Genomic DNA, 19,103 nt, shown 5'->3' with positions numbered 1-19,103 from the left:
CGTCTTCGTCGCTGTTTTTGTTTGGTTAAAGTCGTTACTAAACATTGCCGTACAATCGAGTACTTTCGAAAAGCGATATTTAATTAGATATTTATAACTAAGGCTGTTCAAATCATTATTAAACATTTATCTCAATTTTTTCCTTTGATGATAATGATGATGATGATAATGACGTACAAGGAAAAGAATATAAATAAGGCGATTTTGGAAAACGTTCTGGGAAAGTCGAAGTAATCGATTTCTTAGGGAGCCTCGAGAGAATCGAAAGCGAATCTCCAGACACATCCCTGGCACATCGAAGTTTTTCTCCCTAGCTAGCTTCGTCGCATTTAAGCCGACGGCGATGCCGGAATTAATTATTTAGGGGACAGAAATGGCACCCCTATCCACCTCCTCGATTCTTTCCACCTCCCACTTTTCCCTTTTTTCCCTTCCTTCCTCTACTACTGTCTTTTTCTCCATCTCCGTCCACTTTCTCTTCTAGAGTTTCGCGATCGTGTTCTGAGCCTAACCCCAGGGTGAAGATATAATTATGGGAGGTGGGTGGACCTTCAAGTATTCATGTTTTCATTACGGCGTCAGTCTTCGCCGGTATCGCTCAAGAAAAAAAAGGGATTCTCGCCCTAAAAATATGCCTGCGAGTGCCCTCCATTCTCCTTCATCGTCCTTCGTCTTTATAACTTTCTTTTTATCTATATTATTTTTCTCTTTTCTTCTTCGTTTTTAGGAAGTTTCCGTTTCTAAAGTGCGAACAATTGTATTCTTTCTTTTTACTCGTTTGATCGTTTCTTTCAAATGTACTATCATTTATTAACTTAATCTTTTTTTTTTTTATCTTCGAAAGTAAAATAATCAAAGCTTTTATCGATGTTTCTACGTGATAATAAAAAGGACAAGTTTGATTTAATCGGCCGTGCAAAAAGTTCTATCTTTATCGATCATTCCGACACACCGCAAGAACTTAAATATCACCGTTAAAGAAATCGTATTTCGAGATGCACAGTTAAGGCTAATTTTTCTCGCGTAAGAAGGACGTCCATTTGTGCTTGGCTGAACGGTTGCGCCCTTCATCAGCTAACAACGCACTGTTTTTGCTACCTTCCGTTATTCGCTCTTTGTTCGAAACGTTCTCGCACCCTTTGTTCGCTTCTCCCTTTTGTAACTTCCGACTTCTCAAGGCATTGTCTTCGGAGGAAGGAGGAGCTTTTTTTTTTTGCAAAACGTCGTCCTTCCAAAATTAATCGACGACGAGCTGCTTCTTCTCTTCTTCTCGTATCTTCTTCTTTTCTACATCTACACGCTTCGCTTCTGCTTTCAGAGCAACATCGACGGGGATCGCCCATTAAAAATTCCTGAATCAGTCGCTCCTTGTCCCTGATTAACGGTCTATCCAGCTAACGACGATTCTTCATTGAGATTCTTTTTTGAGAGAGAGAGTGAGTGATAGAGAGAGATTTCTTCTTTTCTATTTTTTTTTTTTATTCCTTCTTCTTCTTTCACCTTTCTTTCAAGACGATAAAGACACTCTCCTAACTTGGCATTTTTCGCATAACTTGAAAATGTTCTATTAAAAAATTTCTGACTAGAAAAAGAATGTTGGGCTAAAGAAGAGGATCTATATCCACGGAGAGTTTTCTTTTGAAAATCTCTCTTTTTAATATGGCTAAACTTTTCTTTTCCCTCACAATGATCTTCCTTCGTAGCATTTCATCGTTATTCGCGCGTTATATTCATACACTACGGATATTAATTATCTCAGAAAATCTTATCGATTGTTTTTGGTCACTTCTTTCATTTCGAGTCATGACCCATTGTAATGGGCAATTAGAAAGTATTATAATGTTACGAAAAGATATTTTCGAAATACTCGTAATTAAGTTCGTATTAATATTATATTTGTCTTTGGCATTTTAAAAAGGATAAGTAAATTTATGTTTGAGAAATCGCGTTAATAATATTTTGAATATAACTTGTAACCATATCAAATTGATTCTCGATGAGAGAAGACGAAAAAATGTTAAATTTGTAAAAGCATTATATTAAATGTTTAAGTTTGTTGTAGAATATTTTCGAAACGTCTGAACGAAGAAAGAAAGTTAAGTAAATTTCTGTTCTCGGAATATCGATGTCGGTCTGTTTATTATTTAGTTGGACGTCGGACATCGGAAATATTACGAGTAACGGACGACAGACTTGCGTTACGATTGATGGGATATTTTCTCTTTTTTTCTCCGTTCTCTCTGGAGTTTTTTCGCCGTACGAAGCGAGCCCAAGGTAGAACTTTTAAAAACGTATTATTTTCCATGCACTTCGTGCAAAGCGAACTGCATAAAGTGTTTGTAACAGAGGGAGAACAACTACGCGGAAAGTTGCGCACGAGATACATTGTAACTATCGATCGTATAGTCTCTCTGCGTGGACATAAGCGAGGGGTAGCTTATTGGTCAGTTGTGCAGTGCACACCCCGTACGACGCAACGGGAAGGAAGAGAGGTAGGGTTGGTCGTTCGAGCGATAGGGTGATCGTAGAAGGGGGTTATTCGTAAACCTTGAGAGACGCCCTATGAGCGAGATAGACCAAGTATACCTCATTTTCCTAAATTATTGCTCCAGTTACTTCCACGAGCACATTGTCCAATAATATTATCGATTGTAATATTGTATCTTTAGTATAAATAATTATTTTATTGTTCAGATTTTCTTTTTTATAACTTTTCACATATCAAATGCTTATCTAATAAATGGTACGCAGTAGATACCCAGGAAGAAGTTTAAATTTTGATTTATTGTTTATTATTATTTATATATCTTTCATCGAGATATAGATATAATATATATTGGTTTATCTTTCTGATTTTTTTATTGTTATAAAGTGTCTCGAAAATCACGATAACCATAATACCCTAAGGTGAGCGGTCAAACGTGTCTGGGATAATTCGATGAAAGAATAAAAACCATTAAGGTCAAACAGAAAAGAATGGATATGGCGATACATGCGGAAACATTTGAAATCAAAAATTTATCTGCCGCGAGAGTTTTCCTTCTAGGAGCCTTTACTCTGACACAAAGCCGACTCCGAATTCATAGAATATTTGATGTTGCCATCTCAACGATGAACTCGTCGACATCATCCGAAGTAAAAGAAGTTTCTTTGAAGTTTCGCGCGCCGAAAAAGTTCCTCGTCTTCTTTTCCCCTTCGACGAAAAACGTTCGATATAAAAGTTTTCTTAGGAAGAATCGTGACCGGTGGATATCGTGAGGATCAAGCGGGATACACATCCGTATTATTCCTCGCGAGGGACTTCACCACGGATGGGCGAGAAAGATCGATAGCCGAAGCATCTCTGCCAACCGGGTACGAACTTTTGCTTCTCCAGAAGAAACGGATAAAGTAGGTATCCCTGGAGTATGCTGGGTGTTAGAGATAGAATGAGAAAGATAGATATCAAGAGAGAAAGAGAGCTATGTCTTTCCATCTTTCCTTTCATCTTCCTTCATCATCCTAAGACCTTTCGACGATTCCTTTGTTTCCATCGTGCGATGGAAGAGTTAATCTCTACTGTGCTCCATCCACGAGGAAATTCATCTTTCAGAATTACATCTTCTGTCGTCACTTTCTTGCGATCGACAGAAATAACTGTTCGAAAAAATATGTAATACTTTTTCTCTGGTCCGACTTTTCATTACTTTGTTAAAGTCATTTTAGAATTATTTACTTTATTTTATAACAGGTGGAGTATACATGTGTCTACCGTCCGAGTAAATGATCCTTTATTCATTTTTAACACATCGTCATTACGAGAAATATTTGTATAAATTTATGGATGAACATTTTCATTATATCCGATGCAAATGTTTTCATAATCGAAATGAAAAAAAGGAAGTTTTTTGAGGTAAACTATGATCTTCGGTACAGATCAAAAGGTATATCGCGCATGAATCCTCACATTAAATCTTGAAGAAAAACACAGAACTCATGAAACTCGAGATCCCACTGGGAACTAACATTTCTTCACAATCTTTCGAGGTGGCAGATCATATAGTTGCACCATCATCCTATTCATTTAAAAAGATCGAACAGGATATACCGCTTGGTGTTAGCTAATTTTACGGCGGTGCTTTCTACGTGATTCTAAGAAACCAAAAGATTAATTGGTTCTCGTTTGATACGTTGCTTTTTTCAAGTCGTTTAAGCAACTTTCCTTACTTTTCTTCGCAAATGCGCAAAGAAGTCTCACGAAAGGTTAATTGCTTTCGACTTCTATACGACATCGTTATTTCGACTTTTTATCAGTGAAATCGTTTGAACTCTTCTCCTAGTTAGTAAGACTATCTTAATGATTGCTTTTATCGAAATTTCAAGTTTTTATGAGTTTCCAACGAGTTTTCTAATATTACTTACATATCGCAACGATCGTGAATGATATTAGTCAGATTGATTGACGTTAACTAATGATAACTAACGGTTAACCAATTTTGAAATGGTATCTTTTTCTAATCTTAACACAATTTGTTTATTGACCCGAGGAAACAAGTAAGTAGTTTGGAAAGAAGAAATTCTTTATAAATCAATCGGCCCCTCGAGGTGAAAACAAGGAAGTCGTAGTATCGAAGGAGGTTCGCGTTTCTTTCTCGATAGTTTTATTTGCAAGAGATCGTTCCATGCTCGGAGAAGGCTTACGCGTCGGACTTTGAAGTTAGAAAGCTTCCCGAACGAGATTACGCGCCCGGGAAAGAACTTTCCGACACTTGTGTGGTTTTTTCCACCCTCTTTTCTCAACTTTTACACCCACCTACTTTCCTTTTCTTTTTCTATCATCTTTTATAGCCTACTTTCTTCTTCTTACAATTCCAAGTCTACAATATCGATGAAGGTCTTCGATGTTTTTACAGATTAGTCTTTTGACGTGTTTCTAATTAACTAGCTTTAAGTATCTACTTAATTAACTATTATAGCGCTAATTACAAAATAGAAAGAGAGATAAGATTAGCTTTCGTTCGAGAATGTTTTTTGATATTAATTTTCTTCCTTTTCGTATATAAACATTTGGCTATAAATCTTGTGTTGCCCTTTGGTATAGCGAACCTTTGGTAAGTAAGGGTTTTCAAACATGAACATTTTTACCTCCAGAATAAAGCTATAAACACATTTAATATTTACACGCTAAAAATTGATTCATCGAAAGATCACCTATCGATGGCCGAATACGTGCATTCTTCATCAAAAGTAACAACCTTTAAGACTATGCATTCGCGCGGAATGCCGGTTTCATCGAAGAAATCGATTCGGGACCACCGTGATGGTAAAACTTATTCGGAGAATGCTTTCCAAGAATCTTATTCAGCTGTTGGACGTTTTCTCCCTTTCCCTTCTTTTCTGAAGGGCTTATGGTACCTTTAGCCTTCCATCTTCTTCTATTTCTATATATCTATACTACTAACCTTTCTCTTTCTCTTTCTCTTTCTCTTTTCTCAACGGTTGCTCGTGACACGCCCGTCTCGAGACTACAGAAAAAGGAAACGAGAAGCGACCTCTCATTACTCGGTACCGGCTAATTATCGAGTCCATGTATCCCATAGCCTTTCATCCCTTTTTCTCGTGGCGCCATCCTACTTCCGGTTACAAGAGAACCGACGACGATCATCATAATAAGCGTCGATAATTATTGGCTTTTAGCAAATTTCGATTTTTCAGTCTGGTTGGCTTTGATTTTAAAAACAGACCGCTTCCAATTACTAAATTTTCTATTTTTTTAACAAATGCTACAATTTCTTAACGATCTATAAATCGATATGAACAATGCGAGAAATATGTATACTAATTATTATTTTATAATAAGCGCGGTATTATGTCTAAATTATATGATACATTGTTTGAAAAAGACATTCGTAAACGAATAAAAAAGTTAAAAATTCTTCATGCGAAAAAGGGTGGAGGTAAATTAAAAAAAAAATAAAATTATGTTGTGGTGTTGCGCAGTCTCGTGAAAGGAATTGCAAAGGACACGGATCCCAACCTGTTATGCGAAGAACCGCTTTTTTCCCTCGTTCGGTATTGAACGTTTAACGACATAATGCCTCGACCTCGAAAGGGTTGTTTACCGATGGCGCCTGCATGTACGAGGGCTCAGTCTGCATTCTTGTATATGTGCATGTCTGTGTACGTTTGTATGTGTTTGAGTTATACCTGCGAATTTACACGGACATGAATTGTGGAAGAAGGGTTACCTCGAACCAATCATTTTGGGTCTCTCACCCTTTTTAACCCTCTCAAAAGAGTTCGACCCTCAGATCAGTAGAAATGCGTGTTACTATGTGCATCAGGTGCATCATGTATATATACACACATATATATATATATATATATATATAGATATATTTGAAAGATAGAAAAAGGAAAGACCTATGATCTACGACAGAAGGGTTGTGACCCTACTCTTGCAGGTGGATCTGACCTGAGTATTCTTCGTGGGATTCTACTACCCACCACGAAGTGTACAAATGTTGAGCGTCCAACTGTATTAGGCGTGATCTTTTCTTTCTATTTTTTTTTTATTATTTCTCAACGTTTAATAACATAATTGCATATACTTTATGAAAATGTATTATTCGTATATGCATGAGTAAAATGCCTGAAAATATTACAGGTGTTTGTTTTCCGCTCTGATCTTTTAAATGCATTTATATTATAGTTAGGCTATCTTTATTATTCATTTGTTTAAAGATCATTTTGAATAGATATGTAATTTATATATTGGAGATAATATCAATTTTTTTGTTTTAATTTTCCTTTTCTATAAAAATTTATATATTCTTAATGTATATTTTTTAGAAAAAATATTTGTTATATATATGCGTTGAGCGAAAGCTATCTGTGTGTACTAACGAGGCATATATTCGCTTATCAATTGTTTCGACTTCCCCCGCGCTTAAGATTTTTTTCTTTTTTTCTTTTATTCAATCAAAAAACATATTATAATAGTTTACATTAGTAAAAAAGTATTCCATTCTCAACGATCACAATTGGCAAGCTCGTGCCATCCACACGGATTACTTTCATTGAAAGTAATCAACACCTAACAATGGGTTAAGTAACATCAAAATGATTGAATATTGTATCATGTATCTGTTAAATAAGTTACTGGTGATATGGATCAAACTCCACTTTGTCATATTCAAGACTCTTTTATTTATGGAGTATTTATGGTCAGGAGTTTATAAAATACACATAAATTTTCATCGAGTGGAAGAACATATCGCTTTCCAATTATCCTTTCGGAAAAAAAATCGGAAGGGGATAAATTCTTAGGGGGTACAACCCTATCGATCCTCTCGTACAATAGTACGACGATAGATATTTAACCTAAACATTCTGACTCGTGTACGGTGGTTACATGTCGATTATACCCAAGTGCTTCGTGCACCCGCGGAGAGAAAGAAAGCAGGTATAAACACATCGGTTTGATGCCGATAGAAAAAGAGAGGGTTGTGCCATACGTTGTTCGATTGTCGTAGGGTAGGTCCTGGTTTAATCCATTACACGATATATTAATTCGTTTTTCCGACTAGACGATCCCAGGTAGCTGTGAGAATCCTAAAAATAAAAGAAAAAAACTTGAAAGATTGGAAGACCCGAAACGCGCCTCGCACGCGCTCAGGTATCACCGGAAAGAGCTCTCTTATGGGGGCCCGTAAAAAACTCCTGTCGAAAGAAAAAGAAGAAAGGAAGAATTATAGCGAGCCACGTGGAAGCAGTAAAGCTATCGGCGAGGTTCGAAATTCTGCAGAAAAGATTTTTAAGGGGTTACATATCCTTGGCGCTCGGAAAATCTAGCAAAAAAAGACATTGTTGTTTGACGCAACTTTTCAAGTATACAAATTTTATTTTATTATCACTAAATACATTGATGAATATATATATATTTATATAAATTTATTTAAAAATAAAAAAAAATTAAAGAGGTATAAGCCGTTCTGTGGAACGCCTTTTTTCGAACTAGCAGAAACTATATATCTCGAAAAATATTCAACCGATTTTAATGAAATTTACATCATATCTTTTTTATACTATTATTTAAAAAGTAGCGTAGGCTTCTAACGATTACATGTTTCGTTCATTTTTTTTCAACCCATACGCTCGTTCTTGAATATTGCGTCAAATAAAAATTTTCTTTTTATGCTAGTTTTTTCGAATGCTAAGATAGTGTAATTTCTTAAACAAACGTTTGATCGGATGATTGGATCGATAGCAGTTTAAAATAAAAATCAAATATAATTTTATTCTACGAATGTTGTTGGATAGAGAAGAATAAAGAAGAGTTCGTCAGAATTTTATTACATACATGTATTGATTTGATTTTTATTTAAGCGATAAAACTGGACGCATACTTGCATACAAATATTTAAAAAAAATTCTTTCGTATATATTGTACATTATTTAATATGTATTACGGATTTATATGAATTTGAAACGAACACAATGTTACTTCCTTCCTCGCGGCGTGAAAACTTTTTTTCGAGGTAGCCTGATAAGAAGCTTCTTCTAAAGAAGTAAAAAGAGACAGAGCGAGAGAGAGGGAAAAAGACGATAGGAGAACGGTAGAACGTCGGGGATATCTAATGCTGGAACTTTAGAATGTGGAAAAGTGTAGCAGAGTACAGCTGCTCCACTTCCGCTACTCGGCACTCGTCGACCGCCCACCATTATCACGGATTGTGTACCATCCGTTTCTTCCTCTAGAGTACCTTTTATGCACCTGAAGATATGTACATTTGCCTCGAGCCAGGTTTTTAACGTATTTTATTCTATTAAAAAACACTCCACAAGAAATGTAAAATTCTAATAAGGTTACTCCTATTTCTTATATTATATATTTACGAGTTTCAGTTATATAAATTTGTACATTTGGTAGAATCGTGTATTCTTTCTAGTAAAAAATATTACCGAACAATCGACTCATGTTCTAATCTCTGTTTCTTTTGCATCTTACAAACGTTCTTTTTAACCTTGTCACCTTATGTAAATTTAAATATGAATTTCCTTTTTGCCTCGTATCTAGTTATCTCCGACGTATTATTATTATTTTTTGCATCACCTTTCCTTTTCATAAGCATTAGCTACGTGAAATAAAAATAAAGCTATTTATATACCTGCCCATCGAAGTTTCACGCACCGGTTCGTGCTTCAACTTTTTACCCACGTTCCAGTCTCAATTCGAAGGTAGTCCAGTCGGTCAGCAGAGAGACGAAAAGGTAACGGCTGGCCTTTTCTTCTTTAACCCTCTTCGATGTCCACGACTAACATAAGAGGTAAGAGTAGAGCCAGGTTACGCATAGTACGACTCTTTACGATCGACTAGATCGTCCACCTTGTGTCGGGGTCAAGGGGTTGGCCAGCTGGCGACGGACGGTTGTGCAATCTGCACACGGTCGACCCCTCTTCCACACCCTCTCCTCTTCTTTCGGGAAGAGACGAACCGAGAGAGGACGAACTTAGGGACGGAGACAGATAGATGGATAAGGACACTGAGAAAACGAAAGAGAGAATGAGAGCGAGAGAAAAGTTTGGGGTTGGCTGGAGTTACCGCTGCCAACGTTACTCATTGTCCAAGCTCAATGGCCGTCTGTCCAGCGCCATTGTTGGTAATGATTTCGGAAAGGTCTGTGGGAGAGAGATCGTGCGTGCAACACCCTTCTCTGCTCCGCAACAGATAAACCTATCTCTAACGTTCCTACGTGTCCTTTTCTACATTCTACTCACTAACATTTATTTCCTATCGTATGTCTTCTCTAATTATGATTTAGGTGAGAATTCCTTTCTTTATTTTTCTCTCGTTATAAACATCCAATTTTATAACGTAATTATTCGATCATGCAATTCGATTAATATATTTTTTTTATTATTCTTTCTTTTTGTTGTAATAATTTTTGTTATAGTTTTTAGTTTGAGAGGATATATCGAAAAAAATAAAATTTGTTATTTTCATTAGATTCATAGTACGTGCGTTAATTTACAATCGTCTCTCAGAATCAAGAAAATGCCGTTATAACGGATATCTGACGGAGTTAAAAGTCGTTGAACGCTACTAAAGATCGCGTTATATGATTTCCTTAGGAAGAGACGAGATCAAGAATTCTAAACAGTCCGGTGGGTCTCATTAGGCGGTCCTGGTTCGCACCTATCTCACACCGTTGGACGTTTCCGTTGAATTATGTGCGGTAGACTGCATCTTAGTTTTTTTCGTTTTTATGAAAATTTATGCGCTATGCCACCAACGGACCAACGTATAGATTCTCAAATGACAGGAAACAAGTTACGAGTCCTCTAAGAATATTCATGTCGCAAAATAAAGAGAGCCTCCTCTTGTCCCTTTTTCTACCTCTCTTTCTATTTTTCTTGCTCTTAAGACCAAGCGAGGGTGTCGCTACAACGGAAAAAGACAGGAAACGGAAAGAATCTTATGAGGAATATCAAACGCATTACAAAATTTTATCTCCTTTCATCGACAATTTATTTCCTTTTCTTCAATCGATTATTAAATACTATCCTTCCAATTGTATATGGTATAGCTTACAATTAGAGAGAAAGAGAGATTTCAGCTTCAATTGGATAAGCTATATGTACCGCCATTTTGTAATCGACACCGCCATCGTTCAATCTCAACCCTTACACAACACCGTCCCTCGAAGAACTCACGTCTGACCTCCTTCATTCACCCTTTCGTTCATTGAAAGAGGGGTCAATTCTTGCTCCTGTCACAACACTGCCATTCGAGCATCAATCCCGCTATGTCGTCATTGGCTGAAATCAGAATTGCATTTTAGAAAGGGGTTGACACTACGAGGAACTTATTTGATTGAATAGAGACAAAGGATAATTGTTTATTCAATTCTATATATAGTAAATTAAAAAAAAAAACGACTCGTCGTTAAAAACAACTTTTACTCTCGAATGACGTTAGATTCGTATTGTTGCACTTTGGCAGTTCGATCGCAAATAAATTGCGGCTTGGTTTTGGCACACAGAAAAACGTTAGAAACACTTATAGCAAACTTATTCCCCTCTTTCCCCCTTATTCCCTCATTCCTTATTTCCCCCTTTTCGTATATACTTGTATATCAGAGGGAAACTCTGACTTGGCAGCAATTCCTATTTTATGGCACATAAACTCAGTTCGAGGCTTGCTCGGATACTTGATTGGCTGCTGGATAACGTACTACGCGTTATTATAATAGTTTATGGATTAACGCTTTTGCACGTTAAAACCTTTACTAAAATTTTATCATAAAGTATTGTATGTATCTTCGATGTATAACACCTTAAAGGTATAAGTATATTTCTTCTCTTTACGAAATGTCTGTCGATAATATACGAATACTTATTAATATTTTTTTTATAATGAGCGTGTATACTTTTCTGCTTTGCAACATATAATTTTTCAATAGAAATTAAACGAAAAGATAAATAATAAAAGAGATTCGTTTATAACGATTCAAATTGTAGCATGAAGAGATAAATTATGATCTTCGCGTGATATGTTTTCGATAAAAGGATTCGAGATATCGATTCTTTCTTTCTCTCTTTTTTTCTCTTTTCCACTAGCATGTGTGGAAAGCATAATAAGGGTACATATCGAATCCCATTCTACATTCCCTCGTTCTGCTTTCGCAAAATTTCCACTTTTTTGAGAGAAAGACAGCGTAACTCGTTTCCCCCTTTTTCATCGAGTCTTCTGCAATCTATTCCTCTCCTGCCCCTTCCTTTCACTACCCTCTCCTCTTTTTATTTTTCTCTTTCTCTTTCTCTCTTTCTAGTATGGGCATACGCAGATGCGCGGTTTTCGTTCTCCCTTCGCGACTCTTCATGTTTTAGTCCGGATTTTCTTTCTATTCACTTTTTCTCTCCCTCTTTCTCACTCTCTATTTCTCTCTTTTTTCCACATATATACATACACGGACACACTTCTCTATCTCTCCCGTTTTCGTAACCTTCTCGCGTTCAAATTTCAGTCGTTTTGCACCCTCGATGCGATTCGTGTAACGAATCCGCGCTTTTTTCGTCAGTTTGGCCCGTACAAAAATATCCACTTTTCGGGGTGTGGAGCATAGAAAAAAAGAGAGGATACACGATAACACGAAGGAAGGAAAGAAAGAGATGTATATATATATATATTCACACCGGAAAGATCTCGATAAAAAGCAGAGAACTCGCGCCGAAAGCGTGCCCAAGGGGTGATGGTCGAGAAAAAAAGATGGTTAAAAATATGTAAACCGACATCGACGGGATAGGTAACACGTGGAGAAGAAGGGGAAAAATAGGGAGACAATGTGTCATCGGCACGTGCTCCTCTTGTATATCTCTTCTTTTTCTTCTTCTTCTTTGGCCCTCCTGTCGACGACGAGAATCGAAGATGTTTTTTTATAGGTGACGATCGCACGAGTCTAGAAGAACAGAAGGCGGGGATTCTTTCGTGACTTTATAACAAGGAAGAAGTTCTATGCTACTCTTCAATCCACTGCTGGACCAACGATAGCGTCAACGAGTTTCTTCTTCATCAAGATTAACCTGAAAAATCGATTACTTGAAAAATAAAATCAACGGAAGGATCTTTTCCGTAAGTATACTCTTTCATCAAATTCTTTTAGTTTTTTTCGCCGTTTTAATAGCTTTTATAAAAAATAACGTAAATTCGATTGAACAAAGTTATCAAATCATTTAAAAATGAATTGATTTAGAACAATTATTAATGGTTCGTTTATAATATGACAAAATTTGATTATTAGTTATTCTTTAATTATTTTCATTTTTCCGATCTATCGATGCACGGATACCGACAAACTTTATCGAATTTTTCTTCATTAATTAGAGATTGAAAAGAGATTCTTTTAGTCGTCTACAAATATTCGAGTTATGTTCATTGATCCGCACCGATGAATCGGTTTCTTACTAATTAGTGGAATCAAGGACGCTTATTTATTGCGTAAATCGAAAGACAAGAGGGTCCTTAGAGAAGCGAAGGTATTTAAGATGTTTTCAGTTGGGAAGGTGTGCTCGACCAGACATTTATAGCGGGCGTGGTTGTTCTTCATGAGGGGCGTTCTAGTATTTTTAGTTGTTCGATCCTGGCACGCGCTTCTCTCTCCTCCTCCTTTCCTCCTATTCTTTTTTTCTTTCTGTCTTGTTTTTTTTTTTTTTTAATGCCGCCGAAGCATCTGGCTTTTGGTAGCTAATACCTTCTCTTTTGCGCGGGGCACACCCGCGCACGCCAACGATAGTAGTGATGCTGATGGTGGTTCTTTATTGTCTACCTTAGAAAATAGGATTAAGTTACTCATTCACGAAAACATGGCTCGTAATGCGAGAATAACGTCTCTTTCATCCGTAACGTTTATCCTTTGGGACGGCAAAGACAATTACACTCGAGAGTTCGTTTTTCTTCATTGTTCTTATTACTAGATATTTATTTTTGCAAATGAAAAAACAAACATATTTAATAAAACTATTTTTATACAATATTTCTTATTTATTTCCAAGGAATAAGAACTAGGTCAAAATGAATGGAAAAATGTAGCATAGCCTCTCTTCATTTTGTTCGATGTTAAGACAGTACTCTTATCTTTAAAGTTTCAAAAGAGAACGTATCTACCTGAACCAGCCACCTCGATAATAATAGGGCCTCATTGTGAATTCCTTTTTTCTTTCTTTCTTCTCTTGTATAATCCGCCTTCTGACGCACGCTCGTGCGGTCCATTGCCAAATACACAGCAGAGATCCTGAACGCAAGGAGAATGAAAAGAAAAGAATTTAGATAAAATGAAGGAGGGGATATCTTGTCGATTTTTCTCTTTTTTTCTTTCTTGCCCTCTTTCCTAAACTTAACGGAAGAAAAATAGGAAAAGGATGATAGAAAAAAGGCAAGCTTATAGCTCGTGTTCAGCACGCGTTCGATGCCAATGTAAAGACAAGGCAATGACGATCTTCGAAGCTTTTATATAAGGGAAGGGGGTCTTCTCGTATCGATAGAGAAGGGAATAGAGGGGAAAAATGAAGGAAAAAAAGGAAGAAAAAAAGTGGAAGTGTCGATGGAGAAAAAAAAATGACAGAGGATGTAATATATGCCATCGTGTGTACGTTCCTAGAGTCAGTTTTTCTTTTTTTTTTTTTGAAATGGAACGAGCTTGGACAAAAATTTAGCGTGCGAAGAGGGAAAAAGATTGAAGAGGGCCATTCTAGTGAACACGTTGCAAAGTGAGATTCTTGGACTAAGTCCGGTGTTTTGGTTCGGTGGTTATTTTTCCTTCAGTGTCACCGCTTAAAAGCTTTCATGAACGGAAACAGAAAAAAGAGGTAGAAAAAGGTGTAGTCCGTTATCTTTTTCTATTGAGGATAAAGTTGAACAAATATATCTCATTTGTTACACGATGAAATGATCTTGTTAAAAAGTCTACGAAATAATGTTTCTCTTTTTTCAAGAATAAAGTATTTTATATTTTGGAAAAACAAACCACAAAAGAATCACAACATGATTTCATTTGTGGATTTCGGAAAATGGTGAAAAATCTTCTCGCATATGCGTATACCAACCATAAAGAGACAGACGGCCATGCCGATGTTTTTCCCCAATATTTTTATTACCGTGTGGTGAACTCGATTGGTCGAATACCACGGCCACCCCCGACAACCCCTGTCGTATCGTACTCGATAGGCACCCTTCCAAAAAGTACTTTCCTTTTCGAACTTGTAGGAATAACTACGGCGGGAGCGAAATCGCATTCGCGCCAGCCGCGTAATAAATTCCGAGTAGCCATAGTAGATTTATCATAGTCACGCACTCGCACTCGCCTGCCGTCGATAATAATTATTAGCCGGGATGGTTTCGGTTTTTCCCTTCATCTCGAACGCAACGCCGACCACCGTCGATCCGTCTGGATGCTGGAAAAAGGGAGATGAGAAAAGGGCGAGAGGACGAACGAATGTATTTACGAAAGGACGGACAGACAGAGGAATGAACGGCTAGTGGCTCGACGATCATCCTGGCGGTTTCGAGGGCCAGGAAAATAATGATTCGAGACATTTTTCATCGGCGCGTGAGAGGCGGAGGGCGTGAAAAAAAAGGGGATTCTTCACGAGCAGCTTGATTTGCAACGCGTCTGGCCCTCCGCAGAAACGCTTGCCTTTTGCTTTGTGGATTCATGTATATTTAGAGATATTCCGCTTAATTCACACCTGCCACCTGGAAAAATATGAATTCTCCTGCTGATTCCAAAATTTACTTTCTCTTATCTACCTTTTTATTTGTATTTTTTGGTTTAATTTGTAATGAGTACAACATTTTATATTTGTTTTTTTTTTTTTATCGAAGTGAATAGATATATTTGTCCTTAATTACAGCAGGTTCATTTCAACGTATTCGAAGTTAATTAAGACAACCAATACTATCAAACATCACAATAGTTTCCATCTATACAGTCAACACCTATTTTGAGCAATCTTCATTTGCGTCTTTTCATTTCCTTTGATTGAGTGATCCAATGTACACTCATGAACGATTCGAAATAATGTATTTTAGTAGTAGTAGTAGTAGTAGATTCTTCTTTTCGATCTAGAATACTATGAATCGTCCATTGTATGGGTTGTAATCCTTGCCAGTTGCACCCTCGTGCAATCGATGTGCTTAATTTCAGTAGGGTTCGACAAATTATTGTTTTTATTTTCGTCTGATTCAGTGCTGCAGTTCATTACGATGTTTGAAAGAAACGAAGTAACATGCGATGGAGTTTAATGATCCTCGCTGCGTGCGTGATCACGTGAAAATAGAACTAGAAGATCGAACAAAATCAATTAAAAATGTATCGATTGGAAAATATGTACATTTTTTGACAGAATTTTTTCTTTCTTTTTTTTTTTATTATAATTATATGAATTTATAATCAAAAAATTCTCAGCGAGAATTATGAGTAATATAAGATGACGTGATACATTGATATGAATTGTAAATATAGAAAACATTATAATGATGAGCGTAAATATATATAGCTATTATTATTATTAGATGTTAACCGAATCTTATTACAAGATCGGAAGAGTAGAATCTTTTCAACCTATGAGTTAGATTCGAGATTTCTAGAAAACTTTTTGCTAAAGGATTTAGATGCTTGGCTAAACGGAAGCTGTAGCATTCGCTGAAGTTAGCAATCTCTTCTTTTATTGTAGAAATTCTTAAATCTTTATAGATTCTTTCATTAGTTACATACCATGGGCCATTGCAAATGTTTCGCAGTGTTTTTGATTGGAATTTCTGTAAAATTTCCATGTTTGAGCTACCAGGACTTCCCCATAGTTGAATTCCATAAATCCATATAGGTTTTAGGATAACTTTACAGATAGCAAAAACTTGGTTAGATGCTCTGCCAATGAACCAATATAGCTTTCTCACTTATTCCTTTAGGTAGGTTGTTTTGGATTGAATGTGTTGTCTCCATGTCAGCCATTTATCCAGTACCATACCTAAGTATTTGGTCGAATTTTTGGTTGGTATAACTGCTCTATTTATGGTCACAGGAAGACATGTGTGCTTACGCTGTGTAAATGTTACTTGCGCCGACTTATTTTCGTTTATATTGATGTGCGCTTTTGATACCATCTTTCTAGAATATATAGGTGTAAAATATCAGTCGCATTTTGGGGATTGCTGTCAGATGCTAACAGAGCTGTATCGTCCGTAAATGTAGCTGTAGTTATCTCGTCAAAGGTTGGAAAATCTGTTTTGTAGATAGCGTACAGTAAAAGTTCGAGTATACTGCCTTGTGGAACACCGGATAAGATTGATAGGCTGTGGTTAGTTGGTTTTGATATTTGATTATGAATTTCCTGTTTGTGAGGTAGGACTTGAGAATCAGATAGAATAATATAACAGATAGAATAATATAACAGACTTTTTTTCTGTTTACATAGCAGTCCCGGGTGACACATTTTATCGAAGGCTTACCTAATGTCCAAGAATACTGCTAAACAGTATTTTTTCCGTTCTAGATCTTGTGATACCTTTCTGGTTATACGTTGAATTTGCTCAATTGTTGCATGATGTTTTCGAAATCCTAACTGATGATCAGGGAATTCTTTAGAGTCCAGCTCAGCGTGGAGGCGAAGAATGAGCATTTTTTCAAATAACTTAGACAGAGCAGATAAAAGATTAATTGGTCGGTATGACGTAACTTCACTTGCTGTTTTCCTGGTTTATGAATGAGCATTATCACAGCTAATTTCCAGGTGGTATTGAAGTATCCTAGACGTAGAACGGCATTAAATATGCAAGTTATTGATACGACTCCTTTCTTCGTCAAATTTTTAATCATCTTCCCGCTTTTGACAGAATATTTATTTTATTTATTAATCGTGTCTACTTACAAGCGCTCGAAATATTTCGACTCGTTGATATTATTTGGTATTGTAATCATGATTTTTGACACTTTTAAATACGTAAAATTCCAGCGAATCCTAAAATTAAAAATGAATACCGCGAAGAGCATATCGAAAATAGGAAAAAAGGATCTTCGTGAGAAGATAAAAATTTCGATGGTTGACAAACCACAATGTCATATATTGGAATGACATATCGAATTTAGAACCAACGAAACTTCCGGCTTCAACTTTTATACTCCATCTACGTGCTACTATATTATGTTTGATCCTAGTCCGAAGTTATGAGAAAGGGATGCTCGATGTAACGTTAGGTTTTGTCAACTTTCCTCGGTGGCAGCCCTTTTGTCACAGAAAAAAGTAGTTGACAAAATATGACAATCATAATACCCATAACTCTCATAAGCTATGTGGGTGGAGTATTGGTGCGTATAAGCGACAAAGCCCTCGTCGAAGCCTTCCCGAAGGTAGACAAATATTATTTTGACAAGCGCGTCAAAAAGTAGGACCAGTAAGGGAAGATGAATGAATGAACAAAAAAAATCATAGTTTTGTCATTGCTTCATATTCAATGGATATATATATGCTACAGAGCTTTTATAATAAATATATATATATTACCGTATTAATAAAAAATTATATTAAAAAATTTCAAAACTCCATTTTTTGTACAGATCATAAACCGATATTGATTATAATAAATTAAAATAAATTAGTATATATAGAAAAAGAAGATATAATAATTAAACAATTTTCATTAAATTAAGATAATCTCATATAAAACTTTGATTTAAAATTTTTATAGTATAGTATATTATTAAAGAATGCACCATTGGATATTGATAGAAATAGATTAAATTATGAACAAAAATGAAAATCTTTCTACAGCTTTTGGAAGCTTTCTATTGGCTAACAAGTACGTGTCTTATGCGTTTTCGATGGCTCGAGTTGTGTTGCGTTTCGAATCGAAGTACGAGGTGGACACGTTAAAAGGTTTCTTTACGAGGTCGTAACAAGGATCATGTCTCACTTTATAACGGCTACTGTTCCGTCTATATGTCGATCATAAACCGCATAATGTCGCGGAGAAAAAGCAAGAACCATACGCATTTTCTTCTGTCTCGCTTTTTCTTATTCCTTTTTTTTACTTTTTTCCTCTCTCTCATTCCTATTGATCACCAACACATAAAACATTTTTGATATACAGGATAGTGATGTAACGATGCTATAATATATAGTATCATCGAAGCTCTTAGTAAAGGGAATAAGCCATTATTTTTCAAAAGAGTAAAGAGATTTTCTACGACAATGACGTTCATATTCCCGATGAAGAGTATAGTAACCGAACCGAATGTATTCTCTTTTTCCAGTTTTATAAAAGTACGAATATAATATTACGGCGAATAATATTATATTATGTCAGAGTTCTTTTCGATATCTTCCTTCTTTCGTATTTTCTCGATAGATTTATATTTTACTATTTATTTTCTATATAAATATAATACAGTAAACGACTTAGCTGTGTTGGATTATTACTTCCCGGTCAATCACTAAAGTCAAATAATGTGGGCACGTTTAGTAACATGAATGGGTGGTCCCATCGAGAGAAACAAAAGGTAAAATTTAATATTTATATGCAGTTAATTATAAAATAATAAAGAAAATAGTAAATTTACTTATTTAAT

At 36.1% G+C, this 19,103-nt stretch overlaps 1 long non-coding RNA gene across 1 annotated transcript in view; it reads left to right on the top strand.

Annotated features, from left to right (window-relative positions):
* The first annotated feature begins 3,309 nt into the window (after positions 1-3,309).
* The window catches only part of LOC106784883, a 29,327-nt gene continuing 13,533 nt past the window's right edge, over positions 3,310-19,103 (top strand). The window contains exons 1-2 of the long non-coding RNA XR_001381459.1: positions 3,310-3,390; positions 12,424-12,613. This is a non-coding gene — a long non-coding RNA (uncharacterized LOC106784883). The remainder of the gene's footprint in view (positions 3,391-12,423; positions 12,614-19,103) is intronic.

Source organism: Polistes canadensis, unplaced genomic scaffold (genome assembly GCF_001313835.1).
Source record: "Polistes canadensis isolate GaletaPanama2010 unplaced genomic scaffold, ASM131383v1 scaffold_41, whole genome shotgun sequence".
In the NCBI taxonomy this organism is placed as follows: Eukaryota; Metazoa; Arthropoda; class Insecta; order Hymenoptera; family Vespidae; genus Polistes; species Polistes canadensis.
Note: the sequence above shows the minus strand (reverse complement) of the source record. Positions and strands in the feature narration are given on the sequence as shown.